Below are 10562 nucleotides of genomic sequence, written 5' to 3'. Positions count from 1 at the left end.
CTATATGGAGAAATAGAAACAAAGAAGGCTATTTTCTTCTTTTGGAACGTTACTTGATATAATTTGTCAAGGTGCGTACATTTTCTCTACTTGAGCTTGAGAATAATTTTGATTAAATTGTCGAGCTTGAAAGGATGAGGCAATGTGATTACACGTATTTCAAAAAATTGTATCTTCTCCATGGTGGCAAAGAGGGTATAAAGTGGGGGAGTAGAAGGCTTGGCAGGAGTGTTCTCGCTTTGAAAGTTTTCCTCTAAGCTTCCGGTGTGCACGCGCATCTATCTCTGCTCTCTTATAGGCTAAAATACGGTGAACCGGATATTAGGAGGAAAATATATTAAATAAATAAAAAAGAAAAGCGAGAACACCCAAATTGCCTTGCTTTGATGGTGGTGCCTAGGCCTATTTCGCGAGATGAACGCAAAAATATCAAACGATATTCGGTCCTTGGATATTATTGGCTTGGAAAATCACGCGACTCTTTGCGACAAGCAAGCATGAGCTGAAAAATCTACCACGGCAGATCGGAGCTTATTCGGAACACCCGCTTCATCTATGAGCAACAAGCGCGACTTGAAAAGTTCTCATACGCCTCATCTCTCAGCTTTACGCTTCGACTTTTTTCATTTCTCGCGCACATGTAAACGAGCCTTAAGGCAAGGTTTTCGATTGGCTTAAGCTGTGATCTGACGTTTAGTTGGGGAGTTTCACCCCTTTTCCACCTACACTTTAAACGCCACATATACTGGTAAATGGATGCTTTAAAGAGAGAGGTTAAGCAAGATGCTTGATTCCTAATTTTATGTTCGGGCGCACATGATCATTAATTCCTGTGATATTTATCATCACTATAAGCTTAAGCTCGCTTGTTGAATAAAGATATGAATACGAAATCATACCTCTGTTACCAACAATTAAATAAAGTGAGCTTGAGCTTACAGACGTATTTTCACCCTTTACTTAATCTGTCTGTTATCTATACGTGTTAAAGGCTTGTAATTTTAGTCTAGGTTTATTTCGGTCCTCTTGACTAAGCAATTACACTGGTTTTTGCGAGTTTTTCGGACAAAAAAGTAGCATTGCGCCCATGAGTTCATCGAGAATCTATACTATCGTTTGAATAGATTTTGTGATCAGATCTTAGGCAAGCTCTAACCTAAACCTCATCAGGGCTAATATTAACGGCTAATCTAATCACAACCTCGATCTAAACCTAAATTTGGAGCAGGGTAGCTTAAGGGTTAGTTTTTCAAGTTAATAACTAGGTTTTATTAAAATACGATCCAACTCACATAACTCTTAATTATAACTTGGCTGTAATGAGCCCATGCATGAACGCCTTAGAAAAATGCCAAAATTTCCATGAAAACACGATCGACGAACCATCAGTTTTTCTACCCCAAAACAATGTTATATTCTACAATACCATAAAAAAGCTTAGACAAGATAGTACGTATTAGATGGAAATACTATAATATCGAAATATTGCAACTAGTAAGTGTAACGCATAGAGACGTGAGTCGGTAATTTGCCGTCCGTTTATTACCAGTAATTTACCAAATACCGAGTAAATTACCGTTTTATATCTTACCGCAATTTTACAATGGCAATTTACTAGTAAATAACGGCGGTAAATTACCAAATATTTTTATAACGCATTAAAAGTTCATTTTACACTTAAATGATCAATTAATTCTGTGTTTACTTCCAAAATGACTCACCAGACGCTATTCGCTAGTCAGTACCAGGGAGAGAGAGAGGTGCCGCGTGAATAGCGCGAGGTGTCTCTCTATTGGGTGGGGGAAGTAAATTTCCCAGCCAACGGGGGTAGTATCGCCTGGGCTACCGCGAGCTCTACTGCGCAAAATCCAAAGTTTTTATCTCATGTAGCGACTATTCGTGATGTCACTTCGCGCATGCTCAATGATCCACCGAATGACCCAAGGTAGAGAGAGAGAGAACATAGTATTTCATACCCCCGTTTTCAACCCCTTCCCGCTAGATACGAGTTCTGTTAGCATTAGGCGGCTTCTCCCTCTCTCCCTGTCAGTACTCACAAAGTTGGACTAGAAATTAGTCTTTTAATAAATCTTTAGTTAGAGATCAGATTAGAAAGGCCACTGCTGCCGCTTTGGTAGCAAAAGCCGCAAATACGTGTAAAGCAGTCAAGATAGTGCTCACAATTAAACGTTGTGTAAAGTAATTGTAATAACGCGTGGTTCAGAATTATCTAGAGAACAATAACGCGTTGGATTACGTTTTTGAGTACCTTCAGAGCTGGTGTAATATTGGAAATAACGGGTTGAAAAGGTAAGTATATTTTTAGTATAGTGTAATATTTGAAGTTGGGAGAATATTCCATAAATTATGTAATTTCGAAATATCCAGTAATATTTTGAATTTTTCCGTAATATTTGGAAATATCGCGTAATATTTAGAAGTAAATTCGTAGTATGAGAAATTATCGTGTAATATAGAAGTATATTCGTAGTATCGTGTATTATTTGTATTACCAAGAATTTCGTAATATATTCGTAGTACCGAGTAATATTTAGTATGGTGTACGTTGAAAACGCTAATGGTTACCCCCTCGGAAATTTGCTAGGATATTCTCCCTTCGGTATTGTTCCAACTCAAGCATACGTCTTAGAGTAAAGCATCTTAGTACCTCGAGGCACTGCTTGGTATTTGGCTGCAAAAGACATTTACCCAAACATTAATTAGAACCATAACAACCAGTTACTAAGTTTTCCATATAAATAATTTCACAACCTTGACATGAAATATAGGATTAGACCTTCTTTGGCTACTAATATTCTAAGTCTTCCGGTCTTGTATAAAGCCCCACTAATATTGTTAAAGATAAGTTATGAACACCAACTTACTTCAGGATTCGGTTTTAACAAGTGTTCCAAATAGGCTAATTGGTATGAAAAGTCACACTGCCGTTGTTTCAGTTTCTTTTCTTTAGCCTGGCAAAGATTTGACAAAACATTTTCCCCTTCGAAAATTGCATCCAGGTTCGGAACAAAATTATATTCGCTTAACTCCACTGTAATTCCTGTGGTCTACAAAATTAATTAGAACTCAATTAAAAAACAAATATTCCTTTCTAAATTCTAAAAATCTATGTCTGCATAGAAGTCGGTTATAGCCCTGAAGTTTTGCCATAATTATTGTTCATTTATTACTGTAAGCAATTACCTTAATGATTTCGTCAACGTTCAAATGGCTTGTCCCAAACAAGCTTAAAAATGGAAATTGTCTTGTTATCTCCTCCAACGTAGACATCTTTTCGTAATAAGCGGACGTTTCAATCGATAATAAAAATCAACAATGATGTATTACTACCCTGGATGTGCACTTTATATCTGAGTTGTAAAAAATGTATGTATATTTTTTAAAACAGCGTTTCTCGCTAAAAATAGAGTATCTATCACGGAGGAGGTATCAGAAGGAGAGCTAAAGTTCGATTTGGGGAAAGGAAACTATTACGGCAGAGCATGATCGCATCTATCGCGCATCCACTTCGGCACAACAGTTGAGGAGCCAGACGTCACAAAATCCGTTAGGAAGTAAATTCAAAAGGGTTGAGGCTCAGAGTAGATAACTGTAGGCGAGTTTGTTTTTTGTAACATTTTTATGTAGGCCGTAAGTTGTAAAAACTGATCCTATGAAAAACATTAACATGTACAAAAATGGGCCAAGCCTCGCTCGTGCCCTCTCCGCCGTAAAACGTTCTGAGATCCCATGTAGAGCCAAGCCTGCCTTATGTTCTTATTCAATCGCCAATAGAACAATTATGTCATAAATTAAGTCCTTTTCCTAATTAATAACCAATATTCTTTGACTCTATCATTATTATACATCTTTGTTCGTATCAAAAATATCGTGACTTGGCAATCGCAAGTAAGTAATATTAAAAGGAAGTCGAGGGGATATTCACTAAATCGTTGTCGATTTCAAAATAATCGAAGGGATATTCACTAAATCGTTTATGGTCGAGGGGATATTCACTAAATCGTTTATGGTCGAGGGGATATTCACTAAATCGTTTATGGTCGAGGCGATATGTACAAGTTTATAAGGCGAGTTATGCATAACCTTATGTACACGTTTATAAGGTAATTACCTGCGCTTGCCAAGTCACGATATTTTTGATACGAACAAAGATGTAAAATAATGATAGAGTCAAAGAATATTGGTTATTAATTAGGAAAAGGACTTAATTTATGACATAATTGTTCTATTGGCGATTGAATAAGAACATAAGGCACAATTGGCTCTACATGGGATCTCAGAACGTTTTACGGCGGAGAGGGCACGAGCGAGGCTTGGCCCATTTTTGTACATGTTAATGTTTTTCATAGGATCTCACTTCTTTTTGTAGATCCTCTCGTTATACTTCGGTAGTTATATTAAAACAAGACCCTCTCGTGGTACTTCGTTTGCTAATATAATCGCTAACGTTTGTCCATATTTACGCTGAATTACCCCTTTCGACCCGCAGAGAATATGCAATAACGATTGTACGCGATATCCTAATATAAGAATGTAGCATCAGTTACGACACATTTCTTTTAAACTACTACTCCTATTAGCTTTAATATATATTTAACTTTCGGTTAACTTTGGACCATTACGTCCTTTCATCAAGAACACACACTATTTCTGTTGAAAAGACGGCAGCGCCATCTAGTTTTAAAATAAAGAACTAAAGAACAATTTTATAAAAATTTCGGGATGTTTTAATTTTTCTGTGCTTTATAAAATAAATGAAAACTAAATCATGAATTTTAAGTTTCTATCTCCCCTAGAAGTACCTTAGAATTTTGATGATCGGTGAGTGAGTGAGTGAGTGACAAAATAAGGTAAATTTCACCTGCGATATTTCGAAAAGTATATAGGGTAGGAACTTGAAATTTGGAAACTATAGCTAGGATTGACAGTCCTCGCGGCAAGCAAAATTTCAGACTTCTACCTGAACCCATCACGAAGTTACAGTGGGCTTAAAAGTGCCACGAGTTGCTTCGAGAAAAGGATGTCAGTGCTCGACTTGGCTGGGAGCACTGCCGTGCTCCCAGATGTTTTTCGTCTCTGTTGCGCCGATTGCGCATGTGCGAAACACTTGGCTATAACTACAGCTCCGTAACTCAATTTACAAGGGGGGGGGCTAACGGAGAATTCGGTCTCTTCAAGAGTCCTTGTGTTGTGCGATCCTTGGTATCTATAGACCAAGTAGCGTCAATAGGCCAAAAATGAAGTCAAAGTTCTTGCAGAAACAACACGTGTTCCAACGTCTTTTCCTCAAAAAATAGGACTTTGAGATCATGTTTGGCCTATTAACGCTACTCGATCTAAAATCAAACCAAGGAGTCGCATATATAAGGTTCATTAGTATAAAAATGTACCTTCCGTAGATTAAAAGTTGCGTTAAAAAACCTGTAAGTGACGCTTATGCCTATTTCTATTGCCTATTTTGTATGGAGTATCGTTCCTGGAGAGGTAACACAAAAACGGCCATAAAAGAGCAGTTAAATAAAATATCCTTTCCCAGGACATGATTACTCCATGGGGCGAAAAAAGTAGCAGTCAAAAAAATGACTCATTTCAACCTATGCCCTTATAAAAAAGTATTAAATGCTAGCATTAAGGCTTTTTCATTCTTTCTTTGCTTTAACAGCTACCCGATAAGTTCGTAGGTGCTTCGCTTGTACAATCTATTAAAACTCGATCTAATTGACTAGAAAACTACTGTCGGCGGAAAATTTTTGAATTGGAATATTCAAGCGTTGTAAGAAGTATTCGTAAGTATATGTTTTATTCAATTAATCCTTATTCAACATGAAAATATAATGCTGTAGTTGAAAAGTTTCCTCTAAAATTTAGTTATGGGCTATGTGAATGAGTCACGTTATATTAAAAATGATAGGACAAGTTACAGGAAAATGGGATATATTCCTCCCCCAAGCTCCTTAATCATGCTTTGGCACGTATCACCTAAAAACTATCATACATTTAATTAAGGTTCTGATATAGTAGGTTTTCTCAATTTAGGGTTCGTTTGCCGTCTTTTCCGACTCAAAATCTAACGTTACCTTACCTGAACTATAACAGTCTATATGAGAGTCCATGAAGCTGGGCATTTTCGCAAAATGTACTGGGTTTCCTAAAGCTCTGGCACATTTTCACGAAATTTCCGCCAGAACTCGCGTTCTTTGTAATTACATTAATTTTCGTTAAGCCTTTGTTTTTGAATTTGTTTTAATTCCTCGTGTTTTGATAAAGATTGTTTCGGGAGAAAAATATTAATTTTACATTTAAGCCTATTTTTGTTTTAATTTCAAGCGCTTTAACAATGTCACGTTATGAAAAGTGAATACGGACGGACGGTCTGACGGCGCGAGGAAAAACAGGCTTTTATGTATAAGAGTAGAAGTAAAGTCCGTTGTGGCTATTACAACGGGCGCTAGCAATATGTTTCGGTAATCCGTTCCCTTTGACTTATATTTTGGTGACTGTCTCTCCTCCTAATTGAAGTTAAAATTAAGACGGTAACATAACTATCTTATTGAAAACTATACTAAAACCTGGCCACAGCATGGCAAACCGACCCCATCCCCAAGTACTAATAGTGTGTTAGGCTAAGTTTGGATAGAATAGGTTTTGTCAATTTAGGGTCCGTTTTGCCGTCTTCTGCAACTGAAATTCTACCCTAAAACTAACCAAGCCTAAACCTAGCCTTACCTGAACTCTCACAGTCTACATGAAATGGAAGGTCAGGTTTGCGGCTAGAACACGGCTGACGGACCCCACTTTATATACTAATCAAACCCAACCTAACAAAACCTAAACTAACCGCAGCTAACCTTACCTGAGCTAACCTATTAGGCGTAATGTATGTTAGGTTTAATTTTCAAATTATCGTATAGCAGTATATAAAGGGGGGTCCGTCAGCCGTCTTCTCCCCAGGTTGGCCGTCTTCAACTTAAAATCTACCCTAAAACTCACCAAGGCTAAACCTAACCTAACTTTACCTGAAGTGTCGCAGTTTACACAAAATGGAGGGTGAAGATTGCCGTCTTATATCCCCCTACTAGTTTCCGCAATTCCGAAGGGTCCACTGGGTTTTATACAGGGTGTTTCTGATAAGTCTGCCATAAATCAAGGGGCGTGTTCTTTGGGTCAAACTGAGTGGAAAGTGTCAAAGAACATGGGGTGTACAAGAATTTGCAACTGAGATATGGCCCCCCAAACATTGGCCCCTAAAACAAGAAAATGTTCGAAAATGTAGAGTAAAACAAATTTTGCCTCATCAACTTGTTTAGAAACAGGAGACAATTTCAATAGTCTTCCTTCTAACATCGTTATTGAACTTTTACCTGGTAGAAGTGTATTAAATGGGTAGAAGCATGCCTACTGTAGTAAAGTAAATTCAAAGTATCATGGTACCTTTCGGTTGTTATTTTTAACGCCGTTGGTGGACATTTTGAACAATACCTGTAACGTCCATGTTAACTTGTTAAGAATAAAATAAATACCAACCGAAAGGTACCATGATACCTTGAATTTACTTTACTACAGTAGGCATACTTCTACCCATTTAATACACTTCTGCCAGGTAAAAGTTCAATAACGATGTTAAATGGAAGACTATTGAAATTGTCTCATGTTTCTAAACAAGTTGATGAGGCTGAATTTGTTTTACTCTACATTTTCGAACATTTTCTTGTTTTAGGAGCCAGTGTTTGGGGGGCCTTATCTCAGTTGCAAATTCTTGTACACCCCATGTTCTTTGACACTTCCACTCAGTTTGACCCAAAGAACACGCCCCTTGATTTATGGCAGACTTATGAGAAACACCGTGTTTATTAGATAGTTTGTAAAAGCATTGTTTCTGAAAAAGGAACCTCGCGCAGATATTTCATATGGGTGGATCCAAAGACTATTAAATGTTTAGTGCCTATATAGACGGGAAACTCTTCTCAGTTTGTTTTTAATGTTGAGAGTCATGGAAGGTTTTGTTTAAAATAATATAAAACTAACGTCTGAATTACCAAGCTAAACATTTAGTCATTCTTTGTTTTAGATGGATAGAGCAAAGTCTTCATTTGCTGCGAAGTACAACGCATGGAATATACTACAAAGAGTATCGGGTGATTTTGCAAGTGTTTGGCCACCGAACATTTCGAGGCTATTTTTTAAGAAAACTCTAGTATACCCACAACAATTATCTATGATTGCCAGCTTTGGCTATTTAAATGGCATTCCGGTGCAAATTCTTATTGATGCGCTCTCTCATAATAAAGTTGACCACATTTATGAAGACCCATTAAGATGTGTTACACTTTTATACAATTTGTGGGACACGTGTACCGACATTAAAATGTCGATTGGTAGTTACTCCGTAACGAAGAAGGCTTACTGTTATTTGGACGGAAGCAAGTAAGTGGAATTAATGTTTTTAAAGTACCATGATAAATGTAAAATGGTTTCAAAATAATTAGAATTCAAGAAGACGTTTTGGCAGAAAAAGGACGTTTATTGGGAATTTTCATTGAAGATAAATGGTATTTATGAAAAAAAGTTCTTATTTTATCCCATAAAATAAGTACTTATTACTTATAACTATAATAATATAATGTTAAGTCATTCGATAATTATTTTAAACAACTGGTATTGATGGTTGCGCGACTCTTATACTAGAACCAGAAGGGAATTCCATCCCGTTGTCTGTGTGAATAGCTTAATTCGGGTTCAAGTGTTTATTGCCTACTTGAGCCAACGGTTTAAGACACCAACTTAAGCAATTTTCATTTGAAAAATTCAGTTTAGACTATGAAATATTATTTTGTTCTCCACTCGCTCGAGACCCCTTAAGACATTAAGCGTAGCAACATCGACAGAAGCTCGTTAGCCAATCAAGGGAAGGGAAGGGAATTTGAGGTTGGTAAGAGTTTTGTATCAGTTTTACAACATTATGGATATGTAGAGTGCCATTCTTCTCATATTATTCCTTTCTGCTAAAACCCATAGAGAAAAATGAAGCTTTTATTTATTATTTCTTTATCAACCCCAAAGTGGTTTAAGAAGCGGTTGCGTTTTTTTAACTATGTCGGACGACAAGCATGCAAGAGATTATGATCCTTAACAAGTAGAAAGCGTAACCGGCTCGTTACCCGTGCGATGAAGTCGTAAGCTATACGTTCTCGTAACGACCCGCCTGAGTCTACGCGCTTATGAATAATGACTAGTTATAAAGTACTTATGGCGCTATAGATTATTATCAAAATGATTTTATATAAAATGAAATGTGTTTTAGTAGCGTATCGTCACCCGCAGTGGTGAATGTGGAGTCGTCCGATATTGATAGTGCCGATGAAAAAGAACTATCGCAGTTCCTTGAAAAGTACGCAATGATCGGCCTACCAAAGGTTTGAGGTTTGGCCATTGTACGGATTTCTGATTTTATGTGTAACATTTTGTTTGTTTGCGTATTATGGTAACTTAGAATAAATCATAATCACGATATTTCTTAAATATGCCTAACATTATTACGAGTGTAATAACTCTGTTTTGTGTTTTGAGATCGGATGAAATTGCCAAACCATTTTAGACATTTTGTCCGAGGCTTAAAGAAATAGAATTAATGTTTCTCACTATTTTTACTTAGTCATTCCGATACACGTGAAGTTCATGATGAAAATGACTCAAGTCATGAAGAAGTTAACGGGGATGAACCATTTGTTCATTTGGAATCCTTAGTTGGCAACGAAAAAAATAATACCTTGGAGGCTGAGTGTGAAAAAGCTGCTGTTGAAATTGATTCTAACGATGATGTTTTCTAATTAAAAAATAAACAATCAACGCAAAAACACTCCTTTTTGGGGTCTAATATTTGAGATTGTATGAAATTTCAGACAAATAAAGGTATATTTTTGAATAAAGGGTTTCATTATTAAGCTTATTTCGCACTTAATGCCCTGCAGTTGATTAACTAAAAGCAAAAGTAAATGAATATTCAGGTTAAATAACTGGGTAGTGATAGTCTTCTCTACTCGGAGAGGTAATATTTTGGCTTTCCCAACTTGTTGTAATTAATTTTATTTTATCTCCAAGAATCAAATGTTAGTCGAAAGTAAAACCTGGTATCAAGTTAGTAACCCTTAAATTATTTTAGGTGACATTTCTTCTTGAACTACTATTGAGAAAGCCCCTGGGCAGTGCAGTATATTGGGCCCCGAATCCCCTATACAAATCAAATTAATCGAGAAATTAAAATATTTATTATTTCCTTCAAACGAAAGTCTACAAATTTAAAAGTCAACGCAGAGTTAGAGACATTTGGGCACTTCCTTCCTTGAAAATGCCTTACAATTGGATAGAAGTCGATAGTTTTTTGGATCTCCATTACGTAATTCACGTTTGAACACATATTTTGACCAATATCTTGCCTTGGAATTCTAATGCTTTCTCCATCCTCTTTATACACTCGGCGGGTCTTGGAAAGGTCGCTTTCATGGTTCTGACAAGATGTCGGCCCATTTAGAATCCAGCAATCA

At 36.8% G+C, this 10562-nt stretch overlaps 1 long non-coding RNA gene across 1 annotated transcript; it reads left to right on the top strand.

Annotated features, from left to right (window-relative positions):
* Positions 1–9285: 9285 nt before the first annotated feature.
* On the top strand, positions 9286–9848 carry LOC149611313 (uncharacterized). Its single transcript, XR_016376407.1, has 2 exons — positions 9286–9409; positions 9674–9848. It is a non-coding gene; the product is annotated as an uncharacterized LOC149611313 (long non-coding RNA).
* The last annotated feature ends 714 nt before the right edge of the window (positions 9849–10562 follow it).

The sequence above is a fragment of the Phalangium opilio genome, unplaced genomic scaffold (genome assembly GCF_054372755.1).
Source record: "Phalangium opilio isolate 3A_F unplaced genomic scaffold, DU_Popi_V2 ptg000246l_1, whole genome shotgun sequence".
Lineage (NCBI taxonomy): Eukaryota > Metazoa > Arthropoda > Arachnida > Opiliones > Phalangiidae > Phalangium > Phalangium opilio.
This window is presented reverse-complemented; position numbering and strand designations above follow the sequence as displayed.